Below are 16,352 nucleotides of genomic sequence, written 5' to 3' on the forward strand. Positions count from 1 at the left end.
CTGTGCGACGACCAAGCAGTCCATTTTAACAGTGGGTACTGTGGCCGAGCTGTCCAGAGAACTGGATTTAAGGACCCAGTCTTTCGGAGGTGTGGGTTCAAAGTCCACCGCTGCAACTTTTTCTCAACAGAAAACTGTAATGTAATTTCAAACAAGGCCACCAAGGACACCGGACAAATAAAGGGAATCCAGCCTTTACCCTAATTCCCGAGTCTGTTATTGCAATTATCTGCCATGTTTTTCTAATTCAATCTGCTTCAGACATAAAAGCAGAAACTAATTCTAAGTTTATACGATGGAAGAAAGAGCAACATCAGATAAATTAAGATTTTTAAAAAGAGAATCAAAAAAAAAGATGAAGGACGCAAGAGCAACATGAGATACATAAAGATTTTAAAGAAGAAAATGAAAAAGAAGACTAAATACAAGGAAGTGCAGACGCTCTAGGTAACTGAGGAGAAAGTGCAAATAATTTGCCAGAGCTGGGTAGTGTGGCCGAGCGGTCTAAGGCGCTGGATTAAGGCTCCAGTCTCTAAGGAGGCGTGGGTTCAAATCCCACCACTGCCATCTTTATTGAGCTTGTTTGCGCAAGCTATCACATGTTCTGCTTTATTTCAGGGTTTTTACTTTCATGTCGCCCATGCAAGGGAGAAAAGAAGCAATGTTGTGTGTCACGGATGGGGTTCCAACTCAATAGGGTTCCAACTCAATGGCTTGGTTCCAACTATCACATGTTCTGCTTTATTTCAGGGTTTTTACTTTATGTTGTGATCACATGTTCTGCTTTATTTCAGGTTTTTACTTTCATGTCGCCCATGCAAGGGAAAAAGAAGCAATGTTGTGTGTCACGGACAACTCAATAGTGTAGTCCATCGCCTTAACCAACCAGCCACCAAGTCCTGTGCCCGCGGTGGCAGTTGCACCTCCTACCGGTGGTTGTTCATGTCAAATCCTTGATGGAAAAAAGGAAAGTTGTGATGGTCTGTGCGACGACCAAGCAGTCCATTTTAACAGTGGGTACTGTGGCCGAGCTGTCCAGAGAACTGGATTTAAGGACCCAGTCTTTCGGAGGTGTGGGTTCAAAGTCCACCGCTGCAACTTTTTCTCAACAGAAAACTGTAATGTAATTTCAAACAAGGCCACCAAGGACACCGGACAAATAAAGGGAATCCAGCCTTTACCCTAATTCCCACGTCTGTTATTGCAATTATCTGCCGTGTTTTTCTAATTCAATCTGCTTCAGACATAAAAGCAGAAACTAATTCTAAGTTTATACGATGGAAGAAAGAGCAACATCAGATAAATTAAGATTTTTAAAAAGAGAATCAAAAAAAGATGAAGGACGCGCAAGAGCAACATGAGATACATAAAGATTTTAAAGAAGAAAAAAAAAGAAGACTAAAATACAAGGAAGTGCAGACGCTCTAGGTAACTGACGAGAAAGTGTGAATAATTTGCCAGAGCTGGGTAGTGTGGCCGAGCGGTCTAAGGCGCTGGATTAAGGCTCCAGTCTCTAAGGAGGCGTGGGTTCAAATCCCACCACTGCCATCTTTATTGAGTTTGTTTGCGCAAGCTATCACATGTTCTGCTTTATTTCAGGGTTTTTACTTTCATGTCGCCCATGCAAGGGAGAAAAGAAGCAATGTTGTGTGTCACGGATGGGGTTCCAACTCAATAGTGTAGTCCATCGCCTTAACCAACCAGCCACCAAGTCCTGTGCCCCGCGGTGGCAGTTGCACCTCCTACCGGTGGTTGTTCACATCAAATCCTTGATTGGAAAAAAGGAAAGTTGTGATGGTCTGTGCGACGACCAAGCAGTCCATTTTAACAGTGGGTACTGTGGCCGAGCTGTCCAGAGAACTGGATTTAAGGACCCAGTCTTCGGAGGTGTGGGTTCAAAGTCCACCGCTGCAACTTTTTCTCAACAGAAAACTGTAATGTAATTTCAAACAAGGCCACCAAGGACACCGGACAAATAAAGGGAATCCAGCCTTTACCCTAATTCCCAGTCTGTTATTGCAATTATCTGCCATGTTTTTCTAATTCAATCTGCTTCAGACATAAAAGCAGAAACTAATTCTAAGTTTATACGATGGAAGAAAGAGCAACATCAGATAAATTAAGATTTTTAAAAAGAGAATCAAAAAAAGATGAAGGACGCAAGAGCAACATGAGATACATAAAGATTTTAAAGAAGAAAATGAAAAAGAAGACTAAAATACAAGGAAGTGCAGACGCTCTAGGTAACTGACGAGAAAGTGTGAATATTTTGCCAGAGCTGGGTAGTGTGGCCGAGCGGTCTAAGGCGCTGGATTAAGGCGTGGGTTCAAATCCCACCACTGCCATCTTTATTGAGTTTGTTTGCGCAAGCTATCACATGTTCTGCTTTATTTCAGGGTTTTTACTTTCATGTCGCCCATGCAAGGGAGAAAAGAAGCAATGTTGTGTGTCACGGATGGGGTTCCAACTCAATAGTGTAGTCCATCGCCTTAACCAACCAGCCACAACCAGCCACTCAATCCTGTGCCCCGCGGTGGCAGTTGCACCTCCTACCGGTGGTTGTTCACATCAAATCCTTGATTGGAAAAAAGGAAAGTTGTGATGGTCTGTGCGACGACCAAGCAGTCCATTTTAACAGTGGGTACTGTGGCCGAGCTGTCCAGAGAACTGGATTTAAGGACCCAGTCTTTCGGAGGTGTGGGTTCAAAGTCCACCGCTGCAACTTTTTCTCAACAGAAAACTGTAATGTAATTTCAAACAAGGCCACCAAGGACACCGGACAAATAAAGGGAATCCAGCCTTTACCCTAATTCACCAGTCTGTTATTGCAATTATCTGCCGTGTTTTTCTAATTCAATCTGCTTCAGACATAAAAGCAGAAACTAATTCTAAGTTTATACGATGGAAGAAAGAGCAACATCAGATAAATTAAGATTTTTAAAAAGAGAATCAAAAAAAGATGAAGGACGCAAGAGCAACATGAGATACATAAAGATTTTAAAGAAGAAAATGAAAAAGAAGACTAAAATACAAGGAAGTGCAGACGCTCTAGGTAACTGACGAGAAAGTGTGAATAATTTGCCAGAGCTGGGTAGTGTGGCCGAGCGGTCTAAGGCGCTGGATTAAGGCTCCAGTCTCTAAGGAGGCGTGGGTTCAAATCCCACCACTGCCATCTTTATTGAGTTTGTTTGCGCAAGCTATCACATGTTCTGCTTTATTTCAGGGTTTTTACTTTCATGTCGCCCATGCAAGGGAGAAAAGAAGCAATGTTGTGTGTCACGGATGGGGTTCCAACTCAATAGTGTAGTCCATCGCCTTAACCAACCAGCCACCAAGTCCTGTGCTCCCGCGGTGGCAGTTGCACCTCCTACCGGTGGTTGTTCACATCAAATCCTTGATTGGAAAAAGGAAAGTTGTGATGGTCTGTGCGACGACCAAGCAGTCCATTTTAACAGTGGGTACTGTGGCCGAGCTGTCCAGAGAACTGGATTTAAGGACCCAGTCTTTCGGAGGTCGGTTTTCAAAGTCCACCGCTGCAACTTTTTCTCAACAGAAAACTGTAATGTAATTTCAAACAAGGCCACCAAGGACACCGGACAAATAAAGGGAATCCAGCCTTTACCCTAAATCCCACGTCTGTTATTGCAATTATCTGCCGTGTTTTTCTAATTCAATCTGCTTCAGACATAAAAGCAGAAACTAATTCTAAGTTTATACGATGGAAGAAAGAGCAACATCAGATAAATTAAGATTTTTAAAAAGAGAATCAAAAAAAGATGAAGGACGCAAGAGCAACATGAGATACATAAAGATTTTAAAGAAGAAAATGAAAAAGAAGACTAAAATACAAGGAAGTGCAGACGCTCTAGGTAACTGACGAGAAAGTGTGAATAGTTTGCCAGAGCTGGGTAGTGTGGCCGAGCGGTCTAAGGCGCTGGATTAAGGCTCCAGTCTCTAAGGAGGCGTGGGTTCAAATCCCACCACTGCCATCTTTATTGAGCTTGTTTGCGCAAGCTATCACATGTTCTGCTTTATTTCAGGGTTTTTACTTTCATGTCGCCCATGCAAGGGAGAAAAGAAGCAATGTTGTGTGTCACGGATGGGGTTCCAACTCAATAGTGTAGTCCATCGCCTTAACCAACCAGCCACCAAGTCCTGTGCCCCGCGGTGGCAGTTGCACCTCCTACCGGTGGTTGTTCACATCAAATCCTTGATTGAAAAAAGGAAAGTTGTGATGGTCTGTGCGACGACCAAGCAGTCCATTTTAACAGTGGGTACTGTGGCCGAGCTGTCCAGAGAACTGGATTTAAGGACCCAGTCTTCCGGAGGTGTTGGTTCAAAGTCCACCGCTGCAACTTTTTCTCAACAGAAAACTGTAATGGAATTTCAAACAAGGCCACCAAGGACACCGGACAAATAAAGGGAATCCAGCCTTTACCCTAATTCCCACGTCTGTTATTGCAATTATCTGCCGTGTTTTTCTAATTCAATCTGCTTCAGACATAAAAGCAGAAACTAATTCTAAGTTTATACGATGGAAGAAAGAGCAACATCAGATAAATTAAGATTTTTAAAAAGAGAATCAAAAAAAGATGAAGGACGCAAGAGCAACATGAGATACATAAAGATTTTAAAGAAGAAAATGAAAAAGAAGACTAAAATACAAGGAAGTGCAGACGCTCTAGGTAACTGACGAGAAAGTGTGAATAGTTTGCCAGAGCTGGGTAGTGTGGCCGAGTGGTCTAAGGCGCTGGATTTAGGCTCCAGTCTCTAAGGAGGCGTGGGTTCAAATCCCACCACTGCCATCTTTATTGAGTTTGTTTGCGCAAGCTATCACATGTTCTGCTTTATTTCAGGGTTTTTACTTTCATGTCGCCCATGCAAGGGAGAAAAGAAGCAATGTTGTGTGTCACGGATGGGGTTCCAACTCAATAGTGTAGTCCATCGCCTTAACCAACCAGCCACCAAGTCCTGTGCCCCGCGGTGGCAGTTGCACCTCCTACCGGTGGTTGTTCACATCCTTGATTGGAAAAAAGGAAAGTTGTGATGGTCTGTGCGACGACCAAGCAGTCCATTTTAACAGTGGGTACTGTGGCCGAGCTGTCCAGAGAACTGGATTTAAGGACCCAGTCTTCCGGAGGTGTTGGTTCAAAGTCCACCGCTGCAACTTTTTCTCAACAGAAAACTGTAATGTAATTTCAAACAAGGCCACCAAGGACACCGGACAAATAAAGGGAATCCAGCCTTTACCCTAATTCCCACGTCTGTTATTGCAATTATCTGCCGTGTTTTTCTAATTCAATCTGCTTCAGACATAAAAGCAGAAACTAATTCTAAGTTTATACGATGGAAGAAAGAGCAACATCAGATAAATTAAGATTTTTAAAAAGAGAATCAAAAAAGATGAAGGACGCAAGAGCAACATGAGATACATAAAGATTTTAAAGAAGAAAATGAAAAAGAAGACTAAAATACAAGGAAGTGCAGACGCTCTAGGTAACTGATGAGAAAGTGTGAATAGTTTGCCAGAGCTGGGTAGTGTGGCCGAGCGGTCTAAGGCGCTGGATTTAGGCTCCAGTCTCTAAGGAGGCGTGGGTTCAAATCCCACCACTGCCATCTTTATTGAGTTTGTTTGCGCAAGCTATCACATGTTCTGCTTTATTTCAGGGTTTTTACTTTCATGTCGCCCATGCAAGGGAGAAAAGAAGCAATGTTGTGTGTCACGGATGGGGTTCCAACTCAATAGTGTAGTCCATCGCCTTAACCAACCAGCCACCAAGTCCTGTGCCCCGCGGTGGCAGTTGCACCTCCTACCGGTGGTTGTTCACATCAAATCCTTGATTGGAAAAAAGGAAAGTTGTGATGGTCTGTGCGACGACCAAGCAGTCCATTTTAACAGTGGGTACTGTGGCCGAGCTGTCCAGAGAACTGGATTTAAGGACCCAGTCTTTCGGAGGTGTTCGGTTCAAAGTCCACCGCTGCAACTTTTTCTCAACAGAAAACTGTAATGTAATTTCAAACAAGGCCACCAAGGACACCGGACAAATAAAGGGAATCCAGCCTTTACCCTAATTCCCAGTCTGTTATTGCAATTATCTGCCGTGTTTTTCTAATTCAATCTGCTTCAGACATAAAAGCAGAAACTAATTCTAAGTTTATACGATGGAAGAAAGAGCAACATCAGATAAATTAAGATTTTTAAAAAGAGAATCAAAAAAAGATGAAGGACGCAAGAGCAACATGAGATACATAAAGATTTTAAAGAAGAAAATGAAAAAGAAGACTAAAATACAAGGAAGTGCAGACGCTCTAGGTAACTGACGAGAAAGTGTGAATAATTTGCCAGAGCTGGGTAGTGTGGCCGAGCGGTCTAAGGCGCTGGATTAAGGCTCCAGTCTCTAAGGAGGCGTGGGTTCAAATCCCACCACTGCCATCTTTATTGAGTTTGTTTGCGCAAGCTATCACATGTTCTGCTTTATTTCAGGGTTTTTACTTTCATGTCGCCCATGCAAGGGAGAAAAGAAGCAATGTTGTGTGTCACGGATGGGGTTCCAACTCAATAGTGTAGTCCATCGCCTTAACCAACCAGCCACCAAGTCCTGTGCCCCGCGGTGGCAGTTGCACCTCCTACCGGTGGTTGTTCACATCAAATCCTTGATTGGAAAAAGGAAAGTTGTGATGGTCTGTGCGACGACCAAGCAGTCCATTTTAACAGTGGGTACTGTGGCCGAGCTGTCCAGAGAACTGGATTTAAGGACCCAGTCTTTCGGAGGTTTCGGTTCAAAGTCCACCGCTGCAACTTTTTCTCAACAGAAAACTGTAATGTAATTTCAAACAAGGCCACCAAGGACACCGGACAAATAAAGGGAATCCAGCCTTTACCCTAATTCCCACGTCTGTTATTGCAATTATCTGCCGTGTTTTTCTAATTCAATCTGCTTCAGACATAAAAGCAGAAACTAATTCTAAGTTTATACGATGGAAGAAAGAGCAACATCAGATAAATTAAGATTTTTAAAAAGAGAATCAAAAAAAGATGAAGGACGCAAGAGCAACATGAGATACATAAAGATTTTAAAGAAGAAAATGAAAAAGAAGACTAAAATACAAGGAAGTGCAGACGCTCTAGGTAACTGACGAGAAAGTGTGAATAATTTGCCAGAGCTGGGTAGTGTGGCCGAGCGGTCTAAGGCGCTGGATTAAGGCTCCAGTCTCTAAGGAGGCGTGGGTTCAAATCCCACCACTGCCATCTTTATTGAGCTTGTTTGCGCAAGCTATCACATGTTCTTCTTTATTTCAGGGTTTTTACTTTCATGTCGCCCATGCAAGGGAGAAAATAAGCAATGTTGTGTGTCACGGATGGGGTTCCAACTCAATAGTGTAGTCCATTGCCTTAACCAACCAGCCACCAAGTCCTGTGCCCCCGCGGTGTCAGTTGCACCTCCTACCGGTGGTTGTTCACATCAAATCCTTGATTGGAAAAAAGGAAAGTTGTGATGGTCTGTGCGACGACCAAGCAGTCCATTTTAACAGTGGGTACTGTGGCCGAGCTGTCCAGAGAACTGGATTTAAGGACCCAGTCTTTCGGAGGTGTCGGTTCAAAGTCCACCGCTGCAACTTTTTCTCAACAGAAAACTGTAATGTAATTTCAAACAAGGCCACCAAGGACACCGGACAAATAAAGGGAATCCAGCCTTTACCCTAATTCCCACGTCTGTTATTGCAATTATCTGCCGTGTTTTTCTAATTCAATCTGCTTCAGACATAAAAGCAGAAACTAATTCTAAATTTATACGATGGAAGAAAGAGCAACATCAGATAAATTAAGATTTTTAAAAAGAGAATCAAAAAAAGATGAAGGACGCAAGAGCAACATGAGATACATAAAGATTTTAAAGAAGAAAATGAAAAAGAAGACTAAAATACAAGGAAGTGCAGACGCTCTAGGTAACTGACGAGAAAGTGTGAATAGTTTGCCAGAGCTGGGTAGTGTGGCCGAGCGGTCTAAGGCGCTGGATTAAGGCTCCAGTCTCTAAGGAGGCGTGGGTTCAAATCCCACCACTGCCATCTTTATTGAGCTTGTTTGCGCAAGCTATCACATGTTCTTCTTTATTTCAGGGTTTTTACTTTCATGTCGCCCATGCAAGGGAGAAAATAAGCAATGTTGTGTGTCACGGATGGGGTTCCAACTCAATAGTGTAGTCCATCGCCTTAACCAACCAGCCACCAAGTCCTGTGCTCCCGCGGTGGCAGTTGCACCTCCTACCGGTGGTTGTTCACATCAAATCCTTGATTGGAAAAAAGGAAAGTTGTGATGGTCTGTGCGACGACCAAGCAGTCCATTTTAACAGTGGGTACTGTGGCCGAGCTGTCCAGAGAACTGGATTTAAGGACCCAGTCTTTCGGTTCAAAGTCCACCGCTGCAACTTTTTCTCAACAGAAAACTGTAATGTAATTTCAAACAAGGCCACCAAGGACACCGGACAAATAAAGGGAATCCAGCCTTTACCCCTAAATCCCAGTCTGTTATTGCAATTATCTGCCATGTTTTTCTAATTCAATCTGCTTCAGACAGAAAAGCAGAAACTAATTCTAAGTTTATACGATGGAAGAAAGAGCAACATCAGATAAATTAAGATTTTTAAAAAGAGAATCAAAAAAAAAAGATGAAGGACGCAAGAGCAACGTGAGATAGATAAAGATTTTAAAGAAGAAAATGAAAAAGAAGACTAAAATACAAGGAAGTGCAGACGCTCTAGGTAACTGACGAGAAAGTGCAAATAATTTGCCAGAGCTGGGTAGTGTGGCCGAGCGGTCTAAGGCGCTGGATTAAGGCTCCAGTCTCTAAGGAGGCGTGGGTTCAAATCCCACCACTGCCATCTTTATTGAGCTTGTTTGCGCAAGCTATCACATGTTCTTCTTTATTTCAGGGTTTTTACTTTCATGTCGCCCATGCAAGGGAGAAAATAAGCAATGTTGTGTGTCACGGATGGGGTTCCAACTCAATAGTGTAGTCCATCGCCTTAACCAACCAGCCACCAAGTCCTGTGCTCCCGCGGTGGCAGTTGCACCTCCTACCGGTGGTTGTTCACATCAAATCCTTGATTGGAAAAAAGGAAAGTTGTGATGGTCTGTGCGACGACCAAGCAGTCCATTTTAACAGTGGGTACGGTGGCCGAGCTGTCCAGAGTACTGGATTTAAGGACCCAGTATTTCGGAGGTGTGGGTTCAAAGTCCAACGCTGCAACTTTTTCTCAACAGAAAACTGAAATGTAATTTCAAACAAGGCCACCAAGGACACCGGACAAATAAAGGGAATCCAGCCTTTACCCTAAATCCCAAGTCTGTTATTGCAATTATCTGCCATGTTTTTCTAATTCAATCTGCTTCAGACAGAAAAGCAGAAACTAATTCTAAGTTTATACGATGGAAGAAAGAGCAACATCAGATAAATTAAGATTTTTAAAAAGAGAATCAAAAAAGATGAAGGACGCAAGAGCAACATGAGATACAAAGATTTTAAAGAAGAAAATAAAATTTAAAGAAGAAAATGTTCAAAAACGTGAGATACATAAAGATTTTAAAGAAGAAAATGAAAAAGAAGACTAAAATACAAGGAAGTGCAGACGCTCTAGGTAACTGATGAGAAAGTGCAAATAATTTGCCAGAGCTGGGTAGTGTGGCCGAGCGGTCTAAGGCGCTGGATTAAGGCTCCAGTCTCTAAGGAGGCGTGGGTTCAAATCCCACCACTGCCATCTTTATTGAGCTTGTTTGCGCAAGCTATCACATGTTCTGCTTTATTTCAGGGTTTTTACTTTCATGTCGCCCATGCAAGGGAGAAAATAAGCAATGTTGTGTGTCACGGATGGGGTTCCAACTCAATAGTGTAGTCCATCGCCTTAACCAACCAGCCACCAAGTCCTGTGCCCCGCGGTGGCAGTTGCACCTCCTACCGGTGGTTGTTCACATCAAATCCTTGATTGGAAAAAAGGAAAGTTGTGATGGTCTGTGCGACGACCAAGCAGTCCATTTTAACAGTGGGTACTGTGGCCGAGCTGTCCAGAGAACTGGATTTAAGGACCCAGTCTTTCGGTTCAAAGTCCACCGCTGCAACTTTTTCTCAACAGAAAACTGTAATGTAATTTCAAACAAGGCCACCAAGGACACCGGACAAATAAAGGGAATCCAGCCTTTACCCTAAATCCCGAGTCTGTTATTGCAATTATCTGCCATGTTTTTCTAATTCAATCTGCTTCAGACAGAAAAGCAGAAACTAATTCTAAGTTTATACGATGGAAGAAAGAGCAACATCAGATAAATTAAGATTTTTAAAAAGAGAATCAAAAAAAGATGAAGGACGCAAGAGCAACATGAGATACATAAAGATTTTAAAGAAGAAAATGAAAAAGAAGACTAAAATACAAGGAAGTGCAGACGCTCTAGGTAACTGACGAGAAAGTGCAAATAATTTGCCAGAGCTGGGTAGTGTGGCCGAGCGGTCAGGCGCTGGATTAAGGCTCCAGTCTCTAAGGAGGCGTGGGTTCAAATCCCACCACTGCCATCTTTATTGAGCTTGTTTGCGCAAGCTATCACATGTTCTTCTTTATTTCAGGGTTTTTACTTTCATGTCGCCCATGCAAGGGAGAAAATAAGCAATGTTGTGTGTCACGGATGGGGTTCCAACTCAATAGTGTAGTCCATCGCCTTAACCAACCAGCCACCAAGTCCTGTGCTCCCGCGGTGGCAGTTGCACCTCCTACCGGTGGTTGTTCACATCAAATCCTTGATTGGAAAAAGGAAAGTTGTGATGGTCTGTGCGACGACCAAGCAGTCCATTTTAACAGTGGGTACTGTGGCCGAGCTGTCCAGAGAACTGGATTTAAGGACCCAGTCTTTCGGTTCAAAGTCCATCGCTGCAACTTTTTCTCAACAGAAAATTGTAATGGACTTTCAAACAAGGCCACCAAGGACACCGGACAAATAAAGGGAATCCAGCCTTTACCCTAAATCCCAAGTCTGTTATTGCAATTATCTGCCGTGTTTTTCTAATTCAATCTGCTTCAGACATAAAAGCAGAAACTAATTCTAAGTAAATACGATGGAAGAAAGAGCAACATCAGATACATTAAGATTTTTAAAAAGAGAATCAAAAAAAGATGAAGGACGCAAGAGCAACGTGGGATACATAAAGATTTAAAAGAAGAAAATGAAAAAGAATACTAAAATACAAGGAAGTACAGACGCTCTAGGTAACTGACGAGAAAGCGTGAATGTTTTGCCAAAGCTGGGTAGTGTGGCCGAGCGGTCTAAGGCGCTGGATTTAGGCTCCAGTCTCTAAGGAGGCGTGGGTTCAAATCCCACCACTGCCATCTTTATTGAGTTTGTTTGCGCAAGCTATCACATGTTCTGCTTTATTTCAGGGTTTTTACTTTCATGTCGCCCATGCAAGGGAGAAAAGAAGCAATGTTGTGTGTCACGGATGGGGTTCCAACTCAATAGTGTAGTCCATTGCCTTAACCAACCAGCCACCAAGTCCTGTGAGCCCGCGGTGGTCAGTTGCACCTCCTACCGGTGGTTGTTCACTTTTTCAAATCATTATATTTCAAATAGGAAAGTTTGATTGTCTAATCTTACCAAGCAGTCCATTTTAACAGTGGGTACTGTGGCCGAGCTTTGTCCAGAGAACTGGATTTGAAATTGCAGGCCAGTCCTAACGTAGTCGGTTCAAAGCCAGCCAGCAACTTTTTCCACAGATTAGCTGTACTGTAAAAACTATTACACCAACTGACCGGACAAATTAGTGAATCCAGCCTGTTACCCTAGCTACATAGTCTGTTTTGCTGTCTTCGTATCTTTTCCAATTAATTGTGTTGTTTATAAAAGAGTGTGTAGTCTTAGAGTTTATCTTAATTTACCGAGGTTAGCAGCCAGCTATTTGTCATCCTTAACGTAGGAGACTCAAAAGCTAGCCAACGCTAATTCAACGTCTTCTGAATAGAACTCAACAACCCGGTCGCATTCACAGGTAGTATCACATTTTCAGATAATTTAACTTCATTTCATTACAGTACAACGGTTTGATTTGTTTGATCGTAGCTAGCTACATGAGCTAGCTACATACTCAATCTTTGTATCAAAGATGAATAATTGTGTAGTCTAAGCGATTTTCTAGGTTAGCTAGCCAGCCATTGTCATTTAAATTTAACGCAATTTTGGTAAACAACACTGCTAGCTAGCCAGCTAGTCCCCAGAATAGCAACACTGCAGAAACTATTACACTCAACGGAATGACTTGATTAGTGTAGTGTCAACCCACCCACTGCCATCTAGCCTACTTCAGCAGTACTGTATCATTTTAATCATTTTAGTCAATAAGATTCTTGTTTTTAGCTTAACTTTCTGAACATTCGAGACGTGTAGTCCACTTGTCATTCCAATCTCCTTTGCATTAGCTGTAGCCTCTTCTGTAGCCTGTCAACTATGTGTCTGTTTATCCCTGTTCTCTCCTCTCTGCACACACCATACAAACGCTCCACACCGCAGAAACCAAGGTGGCCGCGGCCACCCTACTCTGGTGGTCCCAGCTGAGCACGACCCATGTGGAGTTCCAGGTCTCCGGTTAGCCTCTGGAACTGCCAATCTGCGGTCAACAAGGCAGAGTTCATCTCAGCCTATGCCTCAAAAAAGTCCCTCGACTTCTTGGCACTGAAAATACATGGATCACCACAGACAACACTGCTACTCCTACTGCTCTCTCTTCGTCCGCCAAACGTGTTCTCGCACACCCCGAGAGCTTCTGGTCAGATGGGGTGGCAGCACCGGGATCCTCATCTCTCCCAAGTGGTCATTTCTCTTTCTCCCCTTACCCATCTGGAAAATCGCCTCCTTTGAATTCCATGCTGATCACAGTTACCAGCCCTTTCAAGCTTAACATCCTTATCATTTATCACTTTAGCTCCAGGTTCCCTCGGAGAGTTCATCAATGAGCTTGATGCCTTGATAAGTTCCTTTCCTGAAGACGGCTCACCTCTCACATAAAGCGATTTTAAAGTCCATTTCTGGGCGACTTTAACCTCCCCACGTCTACCTTTGACTCATTCCTCTCTGCCTCCTTCTTTCCACTCCTCTCCTCTTTTGACCTCACCCTCTCACCTTCCCCCCTACTCACAAGGCAGGCAATACGCTCGACCTCATCTTTACTAGATGCTGTTCTTCCACTAACCTCATTGCAACTCCCTCCAAGTCTCCGACCACTACTTGTATCCTTTTCCCTCTCACTCTCATCCAACACCTCCCACACTGCCCCTACTCGGATGGAAATCGCGCCGTCCCAACCTTGTGCTCTCTCCAGAAAACTCTCTCCTCTTCCATCCTATCATCTCTTCCCTCCGCTCAAACCTTCTCCAACCTATCTCCTGATTCTGCCTCCTCAACCCTCCTCTCCTCCCTCTCTGCATCCTTTGACTCTCTATGTCCCCTATCCTCCAGGCCGGCTCGGTCCTCCCCTCCCGCTCCGTGGCTCGATGACTCATTGCGAGCTCACAGAACAGGGCTCCGCAGCCGAGCGGAAATGGAGGAAAACTCGTCTCCCTGCGGACCTGGCATCCTTTCACTCCCTCCTCTCTACATTTTCCTCCTCTGTCTCTGCTGCTAAAAACTTTCTACCACGCTAAATTCCAAGCATCTGCCTCTAACCCTAGGAAGCTCTTTGCCACCTTCTCCTCCCTCCTGAACTCCCCCCCATAATGTCTTTCCCTCTCTGCAGATGACACACAGTCAACCATTTTGAAAAAGAAGGTCGATGATGAACATCCGATCCTTTTCTAAGTTTGCTAAGTCAAACGACACCGCTGGTTCTGCTCACACTGCCCTACCCTGTGCTCTGACCTCTTTCTCCCTCTCTCTCCAGATGAAATCTCGAGTCTTGTGATACATAAAGCCCAACAACCTGCCCGCTTGACCCTAATCCCCTCCTCTACTTCTCCAGACCATTTCCGGCTAAAGTCTACAAAGACCTTCTCCCTTACCTCACCTCGCTCATCAACTCATCCCTGACCGCTGGCTATGTCCCTTCCGTCTTCAAGAGAGCGAGAGTTGCACCCCTTCTGAAAAAACCTACACTCGATCCCTCCGATGTCAACAATTACAGACCAGTATCCCTTCTTTTTTTCTCTCCAAAACTCTTGAACGTGCCGTCCTTGGCCAGCTCTCCTTTATCTCTCTCTGAATGACCTTCTTGAGTCCAAATCAGTCAGGTTTCAAGACTAGTCATTCAAAAGACTGCTCTCCTCTGTATCACGGAGGCGCTCCAACTCTCTAACTCTCTTCCTCTGCTCTCATCCTTCAAGATCTATCTGCTGCCTTCGATACTGTGAACCATCAGATCCTCCTCTCCACCCTCTCTGAGTTGGGCATTTCTTGATTGGCCCACGCTTGGATTGCGTCCTACCTGACAGACCCTCCTACCAGGTGGCGTGGCGAGAATCTGTCTCCTCAAACAGCTCTCACCACTGGTCAAAGTCCCCAGGGCTCTGTTCTTGGCCCTCTCCTATTCTCGCTATACACCAAGTCACTTGGCTCTGTCATAACCTCACATGGTCTCTCCTATCATTGCTATGCAGATGACACACAATTAATCTTCTCCTTTCCCCCTTCTGACGACCAGGTGGCAACGAACCGCATCTCTGCATGTCTGGCAGACATATCAGTGTGGATGACTGATCACCACCTCAAGGGGCTGAACCTCGGCAAGACGGAGCTGCTCATCAAAAAAAGGGGAAGGACTGCCCGTTCCATGATCTTCATCACGGTTGACAACTCCATTGTGTCCTCCTCCCAGAGCGCCAAGAACCTTGGCGTGATCCTGGACAACACCCTGTCGTTCTCAACCAACATCAAGGCGGTAGCCCGTTCCTGTAGGTTCATGCTCTACAACATCCGCTGGAGTACGACTCCTGCCTCACACAGGAAGGGGTGCGCAGGTCCTAATCCAGGCACTTGTCATCTCCCGTCTGGATTACTGCAACTCGCTGTTGGCTGGGCTCCCTGCCTGTGCCATTAAACCCCTTCAACTCATCCAGAAACAATGTTGCAGCCCGTCTGGTGTTCAACATTCCCAAGTTCTCTCACGTCACCCCGCTCCTCCGTTCTCTCCACTGGCTTCCAGTTGAAGCTGCATCCAGGCTACAAGACCATGGTGACTTGCCTAAAGCTGTGATTGGAACGGCACCTCAGTACCTCCAGGTTCTGATCAGGCCCTACACCCAAACAAGGGCACTGCATTTCATCCACCTCTGGTACTGCTCGCCTCCCAGTCCACTGAGGAAGTACAGCTCCTGCTCAGCCCAGTCAAAACTGGAGCCTGCGCTGGTCCCCCATGCTGGAACAAACTTTCCCTCAACAGACGCCAGGACATGGATTTCAATCAAGGCCTTCCAGAGACACCTGAAACCCCACCTCTTTAAGGAATTCCAGCCTTTACCTAATCCCTCTCCCCCAGTCTTTACCTGATTTATCTGCCTATTGTAAAGTGATCTGCTTCCAGATGTCATAAAAGGTGAATGCACCAATTTGTAATTTGAACATCTGGATAGAGCGTCTCCAACTAAATGACTTAAATGTAAAAGTAAATGTTAACCAACCAGCCACCAAGTCCTGTGTTCCCCAAAAAGAGTGTCAGTTGCACCTCCTACCGGTGGTTGTTCACATCAAATCCTTGATTGGAAAAAAGGAAAGTTGTGATGGTCTGTGCGAGGACCAAGCAGTCCATTTGAGAACAGTGGGTACTCTTGGCCGAGCTGTCTGGAGAACTGGATTTAAGGACCCAGCGGAGGTGTCGGTTCAAAGTCCACCGCTGCAACTTTTTCTCAACAGAAAACTGTAATGTAATTTCAAACAAGGCCACCAAGGACACCGGACAAATAAAGGGAATCCAGCCTTACCCTAATTCCCATGTCTGTTATTGCAATTATCTGCCGTGTTTTTCTAATTCAATCTGCTTCAGACAGAAAATCAGAAACTAATTCTAAGTTTATACGATGGGGGAAAGAGCAACATCAGATAAATTAAGATTTCCAAAAAGAGAATCAAAAAAGATCCTGTCCTCCCGGTGGAGGACGCAAGAGCAACATGAGATACATAAAGATTTTAAAGAAGAAAATGAAAAAGAAGTTACAAAATACTAGGTAACTGAGAGAAAGTGTGAATAATTTGCCACCGCGGTCTAGGTTAAAAAAGTGGAAAGTTTGCCAGAGCTGGGTAGTGTGGCCAAGCAGTCCAGTTCAAATAAATCCTGTGATGGTTTGCGACGACCAAGCAGTCCATTTTAACAGTGGGTACTGTGGCCGAGCTGT

The 16,352-nt window shown here is 44.4% G+C and overlaps 13 non-coding genes across 13 annotated transcripts; all 13 read left to right on the forward strand.

The window, feature by feature from the left end:
- Window positions 1-485: 485 nt before the first annotated feature.
- On the forward strand, window positions 486-567 carry trnal-aag. The gene has a single exon. It is a non-coding gene; the product is annotated as a tRNA-Leu (tRNA).
- Window positions 568-1,466: 899 nt separating this feature from the next.
- Window positions 1,467-1,548, forward strand: trnal-aag. Its single transcript has one exon. It is a non-coding gene; the product is annotated as a tRNA-Leu (tRNA).
- A 1,542-nt stretch (window positions 1,549-3,090) lies between these two features.
- Window positions 3,091-3,172, forward strand: trnal-aag. Its single transcript has one exon. It is a non-coding gene; the product is annotated as a tRNA-Leu (tRNA).
- A 735-nt stretch (window positions 3,173-3,907) lies between these two features.
- trnal-aag lies at window positions 3,908-3,989 on the forward strand. Its single transcript has one exon. It is a non-coding gene; the product is annotated as a tRNA-Leu (tRNA).
- Window positions 3,990-4,723: 734 nt separating this feature from the next.
- Window positions 4,724-4,805, forward strand: trnal-uag. The gene has a single exon. It is a non-coding gene; the product is annotated as a tRNA-Leu (tRNA).
- A 729-nt stretch (window positions 4,806-5,534) lies between these two features.
- Window positions 5,535-5,616, forward strand: trnal-uag. The gene has a single exon. It is a non-coding gene; the product is annotated as a tRNA-Leu (tRNA).
- Window positions 5,617-6,351: 735 nt separating this feature from the next.
- Window positions 6,352-6,433, forward strand: trnal-aag. Its single transcript has one exon. It is a non-coding gene; the product is annotated as a tRNA-Leu (tRNA).
- A 734-nt stretch (window positions 6,434-7,167) lies between these two features.
- trnal-aag lies at window positions 7,168-7,249 on the forward strand. Its single transcript has one exon. It is a non-coding gene; the product is annotated as a tRNA-Leu (tRNA).
- A 736-nt stretch (window positions 7,250-7,985) lies between these two features.
- Window positions 7,986-8,067, forward strand: trnal-aag. Its single transcript has one exon. It is a non-coding gene; the product is annotated as a tRNA-Leu (tRNA).
- Window positions 8,068-8,797: 730 nt separating this feature from the next.
- On the forward strand, window positions 8,798-8,879 carry trnal-aag. The gene has a single exon. It is a non-coding gene; the product is annotated as a tRNA-Leu (tRNA).
- A 794-nt stretch (window positions 8,880-9,673) lies between these two features.
- trnal-aag lies at window positions 9,674-9,755 on the forward strand. The gene has a single exon. It is a non-coding gene; the product is annotated as a tRNA-Leu (tRNA).
- Window positions 9,756-10,481: 726 nt separating this feature from the next.
- Window positions 10,482-10,561, forward strand: trnal-aag. Its single transcript has one exon. It is a non-coding gene; the product is annotated as a tRNA-Leu (tRNA).
- A 726-nt stretch (window positions 10,562-11,287) lies between these two features.
- On the forward strand, window positions 11,288-11,369 carry trnal-uag. The gene has a single exon. It is a non-coding gene; the product is annotated as a tRNA-Leu (tRNA).
- The last annotated feature ends 4,983 nt before the right edge of the window (window positions 11,370-16,352 follow it).

The sequence above is a fragment of the Oncorhynchus gorbuscha genome, unplaced genomic scaffold (genome assembly GCF_021184085.1).
Source record: "Oncorhynchus gorbuscha isolate QuinsamMale2020 ecotype Even-year unplaced genomic scaffold, OgorEven_v1.0 Un_scaffold_2034, whole genome shotgun sequence".
Taxonomy (NCBI): Eukaryota; Metazoa; Chordata; class Actinopteri; order Salmoniformes; family Salmonidae; genus Oncorhynchus; species Oncorhynchus gorbuscha.